The sequence below is a fragment of the Limulus polyphemus genome, unplaced genomic scaffold (genome assembly GCF_000517525.1).
Source record: "Limulus polyphemus unplaced genomic scaffold, Limulus_polyphemus-2.1.2 Scaffold4453, whole genome shotgun sequence".
In the NCBI taxonomy this organism is placed as follows: Eukaryota; Metazoa; Arthropoda; class Merostomata; order Xiphosura; family Limulidae; genus Limulus; species Limulus polyphemus.
Genome location: NW_013670063.1, coordinates 61159 through 67406, shown reverse-complemented (window position 1 = coordinate 67406; position 6248 = coordinate 61159). Strand labels below are relative to the sequence as shown.

General features: G+C 35.0%; 1 protein-coding gene across 7 annotated transcripts in view; it reads left to right on the top strand.

Moving 5' to 3' along the window:
- The first annotated feature begins 3296 nt into the window (after window positions 1-3296).
- The window catches only part of LOC106471169 (probable G-protein coupled receptor No18), a 55286-nt gene continuing 52334 nt past the window's right edge, over window positions 3297-6248 (top strand). For all 7 annotated transcript variants that reach the window (XR_002613208.1, XM_022399805.1, XM_022399806.1 and 4 more), the window contains exon 1: window positions 3297-3519. The gene's annotated coding sequence lies outside the window, so the exon portion shown is untranslated. The remainder of the gene's footprint in view (window positions 3520-6248) is intronic.

Sequence of the window (6248 nt, the reverse complement as noted above, 5' to 3'; positions counted from 1 at the left end):
CGGCTTGACTTCAGCTTCATGGTGCCTGGTTAGTTCAACCTCTCTTTTGCAGCAATGAGTGCAGTCATTTTTGCAGGGTCTTCGGCTCAGTCCACCAGCATTACCATGGGATTTTCCTTCTCTATATTCAATATTATACTTATACTGGTCTATTTTTCCGATCCTACGTGCTAGTTGTCCCTCTGGGTTCTTTAATGATCTTAACCAGCGTAATGCAGCATGGTCTGGTCTAATGGTAAATCTTGCACCATAAAGGTAAGGGTGAAAATATGTCAGACTCTTTACTATAGCAAGGAGTTCCCTCCGTGTTACACAGTAGTTCCTCTCTGGTCTACTCAAAACTCTACTGAAGTAGGCCACCACATGTTCGTTTTCGTTCACTTTCTGAGACAACACTCCTCCAATTCCGACATTACTAGCATCACAATCCAGTATGTACGGCAGTGAGGGATCTGGAAGCTTTAAAAGTGGAGTGGAGGCCAATTTTTCCTTCAACGTCTTGAAATAATGCTGGCAAGAAACTGTCCATTCAAACTTCTGGCCTTTTTTAGTCAAATCATGTAGTGGAGCAGCTATAGTCGCAAAGTCCTTCACAAATTTGCGGTAATAAGTACAGAGTCCCAAGAAACTTCTTAACTCTCCTACATTGTCTGGTGTTGGCCAGTCATGCACTGCTTTCACCTTATCAGGATCAGTTTGCACACCATTCACACTTACAATGTGGCCTAAGTAAAGCATCTCTTTAAAGCGGTTTGAAAGATTGCAAACAGTCTACCAACCAATTTTTTTCATAAAAGCACAGAAAATAACTGGCCAAAGAATGCACCAATTTAAAACCCATAGCACACCATCAAACTGATCATAAAAATTGCCGTGAAAGAGAAAATGAGATTCCTTTGTTCAAAAGTTCACCAGTTTCCAAAATACTGACTTGTGAATACTCAGATTAATAGAATTGTTTAAAGAAATAAAAAATCATCACTGTGTGTAATAACTATTTGTAATAACCGCTATTGTAAATTGTATTACTGTTTGTATATTAAAATATATCTGTACTAAAAAAGAAAACTGTGTGTATCAATCTTGTTGGAAAATATCATAAATTGGATACATATCGATATTTATTTAACTAATGAATTTAGAGCATCATTTAGCTCGGTTTCAGACCATTCGAAATTGTAATACTGATCACTGAGCAATAAAAAGATCTGCAGATCTCTTCACTATCTAAATATCCACTCCCCAAAGATAAATTGGATAAAGTTCCAAGTGGTTATTTTTTGAACAATACACACACTTAATTATTGATTTTTGTATTCAAAACCAATGATTGTGTGATGCATGTGAAACTCCCGTCTAGTTCTATCTTATTCATTACTTAGAAATGTTACCAGACAACTTCTCCGTAAAAGTCTCTTTAAACAGCAACTCACTACTGTGGGAACTATCACCACTATTACCATCCACGTTAACTCTGGTCTATGTAAACATATACTCTGGCCCAGTACGCCCAAACACTTTTTTAGCATTTTTTGTATTGAAGCTCCTGCTTCATTTTAAGGGGTTAAAGGTCAAACATTACAAAAACTATTACTTTAAACTGTAAAATTTCCATCAGTCGAAATGAAATTTAGAATAATGAGCTTTTGCTACAGCCCGACAGACCGATTTGGGAACACTTGAATTTCCATTAGTCCTGATGAGACTTGGACCAGATATGGGATTTGCGCCTCTCATTTGATTTATATGGTATAAAAGCAAAATAAGATAACGAATTAGAGCTTTTGGTCTGTTTTTCTTTTTATGTCGAACAATCCAGGTAAGTCTTTACGGGAGCACCCACAGTCTGAAGCATAGAAATAGGAGATTTATGCTTTACTGGTGCTTTTTAAAAGGTAAAGGTTAATAAAAAATGCAAGGTTAGGGTTTTAGGCATGCAATTCTCTTACATTTCAAGCAAATACAACGAATATCACAAAATGTATATTTATACGTATTTAAACTTAAAGTTTCATACATAATAAGTCATATTAACAAAGACTATAACAAAATTTTGCACATCAGTCGTTTTTTTCAAATATATTGATTATATTCTTTTATCTAAATATCAAGTTTGTTTGTTTTTTGACACAGCCAAACAGAGCTAGAAACAAAAAAGAACATTATCTGGATTGAGATATCAAAATAGTTAACCAAACATTTAACTTCACATTTTTTCAATAAAACAGAAACTTTTACTTTTCAAGTTTTAAACATTTCATTTCCAAATACAAATATCCGTAAAACTTATGTTAGAATTAATATTAAATTTTGATTAATGATTACTAATCACTGCTGGTTAGATAAAAACAAAACAAAAAGTATTTGTTTATATTTGTTTGTAGTTTTAGACACAACCACATTGGGCTATCAGGTGTTTCCACCGCGGGGAATGGAACCCCGGAGTTTAGCGTTTTTAAGTCCGTAGACTTACAGTTGTCTCACGAGGGGGGATTTGTTTTGTTTGTTTGTTTTGAATTTCGCGCAAAGCTACACGAGGGCTATCTGCGCTTGCCGTCCCTAATTTAGCAGTGTAAGACTAGAGGGCCACTCACGATGAGTGAAGCAAAAAACCAGAAGATGAAAAACAGAAGCTAATCGACAATGTCAAAATGTCGCTACAACAAGCCGTTGCTACCCGCCAGCAAAAGTTTAGATTAATTATTTATATCTAAGGGTATTTTTCACTTTATTTGGTTTGGAGGAAATTGTCGTCACAAATTTCTTTAAATATTAGTAATGATACTTTTGTGGCCCGGCATGGCCAGGTGGTTAGGGCGCTCGACTCGCAATCTGTGGATAGCGGGTTCGAATCCCTGTCACACCAAACATGCTCGCCCTTTCAGCCATGGGGGCTTTATAATGTGACGGTTAATCCCACTATTCGTTGGTAAAAGAGTAGCCCAAGAGTTGGCGATGGGTGGTGATGACTAGCAGCCTTCCCTCTAGTCTTACACTGCTAAATTAGGGAATGGTTGGCGTCAGGAAGGGCATCCGGCCGTAAAAACCCTGCCAAAACCGAAAATAGCGACCCCGTATAGATACGGGAAGAAGAAGATCTCCATTTGAAAAAAATGGGAACTTTTATAAATTTAATTAATTCTTGTAAATTTTTTAAACATGTTCAGGATGAGAAACTTAACACTATGACAACCTGCTTCTCACGAATCGTCTCTCCATTCTCCGCAGGACACGTGATTCGCTGATTAAACAAAAATGTCTTTGAGCACGCGCTAGAAAAGTCAGTAAGCCAACGATCGGGGGCTAGACGGACGTACTAAGACACTACAACAACAGCATTTTTTATTTATTTTTTACTTTTATTTTACTAGATAACAAAAGAAAGATTATAGCTTATCTTTTCTCGGCATACGACTCAGAATAAAGTGATTAATCAAGCAAAAATATCACGAAACTTACTATTGCATTTATAAAAACTTGTTGGTGTCTGTTCAGAAGAAATATTTCTACCATTTCAAGGTAAGAGATCTTCAATTTTACTATAATTCATTTACGGAAAACTCTTTCATATATTAAAATCATTTAGATTTTCTGATTACAATTTTTAATAATCTCCAATAAGAAAAAGATATTTATAAACAATCTACAGGCGCAAGTTGAGTAACCAAAATGCTCTCAAGTTAAAACTTAATATCTACAAGTGTGAGATGACTGGTCATAGTGTGCGAAGCATGCTATTGCTAGAGGGGTCTGGGGGCATGCCGCCAGAAAATTGTTAGCCAAAAGTCCTGCTAAAAAATTGGTTCTGCATAAATTTAAAAATTAAAAACTAGGGTCAGAAACCAGTTTTGGAGGAACGAAGCCCCCTTGCTCCCCTCATATCCACCTATGAAACAATATATCTGATACACAACCTCAAATGTGTTTTGTTAAACTTGATTATGGTTTCGTTTAGACAATCAACAAACTAAAAAAAACAAAAAACATTTGCTTATGTTCAAAATAAATTATATAGATCAATTGGTATGCAATATATAAGTATAGAAACTGCTGTGATTTCGTAACGAGTGCTCATAGCTGATTATTTTTAGGTAAATAGAAGCTACCAGATATCTCAAACACCACCTATCCATCTGTCGCTTTGAATATTTCATGGATGATCGGTGACTTACTTGATTATTTGTTTGCATATGTTTAATAATTTTTCAAATGATGTGTTTATACGTTAAAGTAAATCATCCATTGAACACACTTAACAGAGGATAATTCCTTAAATATGCAGAAAAGGTAAATGGTATTTTTTTCTTTTTTACATTTCTCTTTAGGCGTTATATGACTAAAGTTAAAAATAATATTTGCTACTCATTAATCTACTTCATCAGAACGCCCGTGAACGTTTTATACAAGACAATATATATATATCCCATTAGTGAGCAAAATTGTAGAAGTTTCATCTTATCTAAAATATAAAAAAGCTTACTACTTGATCTATTGGTTAGCTTAACAAAGAAACTTTAGAATAATTATTATTAGAATAATTTAGAATAACTATTCTATTAGTAATAAATGTGATATAGCTATACATTTTATGTATGTTACAAATTTTAGTACGAATTCAAATAGTAGGTTTACTTTAAGATGACAAAAATGGATGCTAAAGACATATGTAACACGTAGTCACAGCAAAGAACCGTAAAATTTAAATAGTGGTCCCAAACCAGCGTTTGAAAATCTGCCAATTAACTTCTTTGCCCAGACTGTTTCTCAGAATCAGGAAAACCCGCACCTTCTAAATGTCTGTTAATCTTTTAACTAACCATGTTTTAAAGTCCTGAAAAGGATGGTATACCTCATTTACCAGTTGATTTGTAGCTCACAGAAGAATTTACAAGAATTACTAGATATGGTGGTAGAGGTAAGCAACCATAAAGGTCTTTCAATTAACATTAAGAAGACAATGTATGGTCATCAGCAAAAAGTCTGCTATCTGGAAGTGTGAACTTTATATTGGAAATGAATTAATCAAACAGATGGATAAATTCAAATACCTAGGTAGTAACATAACACTTGATGGAAGAAATTCAAATGCGCATAAGTATAACAAAAACAGCTTTTCAAAAGTTATGAAAAATATAAAAAAATCAAAGCATAACCATGACTACAAGAAAAAGAATACTGCAATATTATGTGTAATCCATCCTTACATATGGCAGTGAGTGTTGGACCATTTCGCCTATTATGGAAAAATTACTTAAAACCACAGAAATATGGTTTTGTAGAAGAATGGTACACATTCTGTGTACAGACCATATAATCAATGAGGAAGTACTGAGAAGAGCAGAGACACAGAGGAAGCTGATCATAACCATCAGAGAAAGACAGTTGAATTTCATTAGACACAAAAAGGAAGAACTTGAAAATAAACTGATTACTGGAAAAAATAGTGAAAGACCAAAGTTAAACTACATCAGTATCATAAGCAAATGGATGTCAGTGTGAATGAGATTTTGAAACGTACAAAAGACAGGAACCTATGGAAAACCATGATCGCCAACGTTCAAAATGGATAGAGAAAGAGAGAGAGAGAGACCTCATTTATCAGCCAGATCTAAAAAAGTATGTTATTTTTGTAAAATCAAATAATATCAACGGATAGAGAGAGTCAACAACAAACACTGAATCAGAATTGGCAGACCAACCGTCTGATATATCCTATGGACAAAAGAGTTATATCTTCGAGGACGACCACAATGGTGATTCTATCAAACATCACTTAAATACTTCTCGTATATTTCACGACACGAACGGTGTTGTATGGATATTAATCACTACTGCCCAATCCAAAGAAATATAAGTATATGTGGTTATATATAAAAACTAATGGTTGACGTCAATCCGAGGCCCACGTCTTATTACCGCGAAAACGCATTCTGCACTTTGGGGTCATGGGTGCTACTGAAGTTACGGTCAAATTCAAATGTTCTATTAAAGTCGTCCAAAAGTTGGCGGAGGGTGCTGTTTACTAGATGCCTTCCCTGTGGTCTATCAGTCCCAAAGTAGGGATGACTACGGGCAGATAGACTTTCTTTAGCTTTTAATGCTTGGAGACGGCTTGAATAGGTGATGAAGAAAAACTTTAATATAAGTTTAACATAACTGCAAATGTACAAGGTTTTGTCATCACCCTGGGAGGCCAAGATATCTCTTTTAATTCGTGCACAATATCCGGTCATGTGACCTCTTTGTTC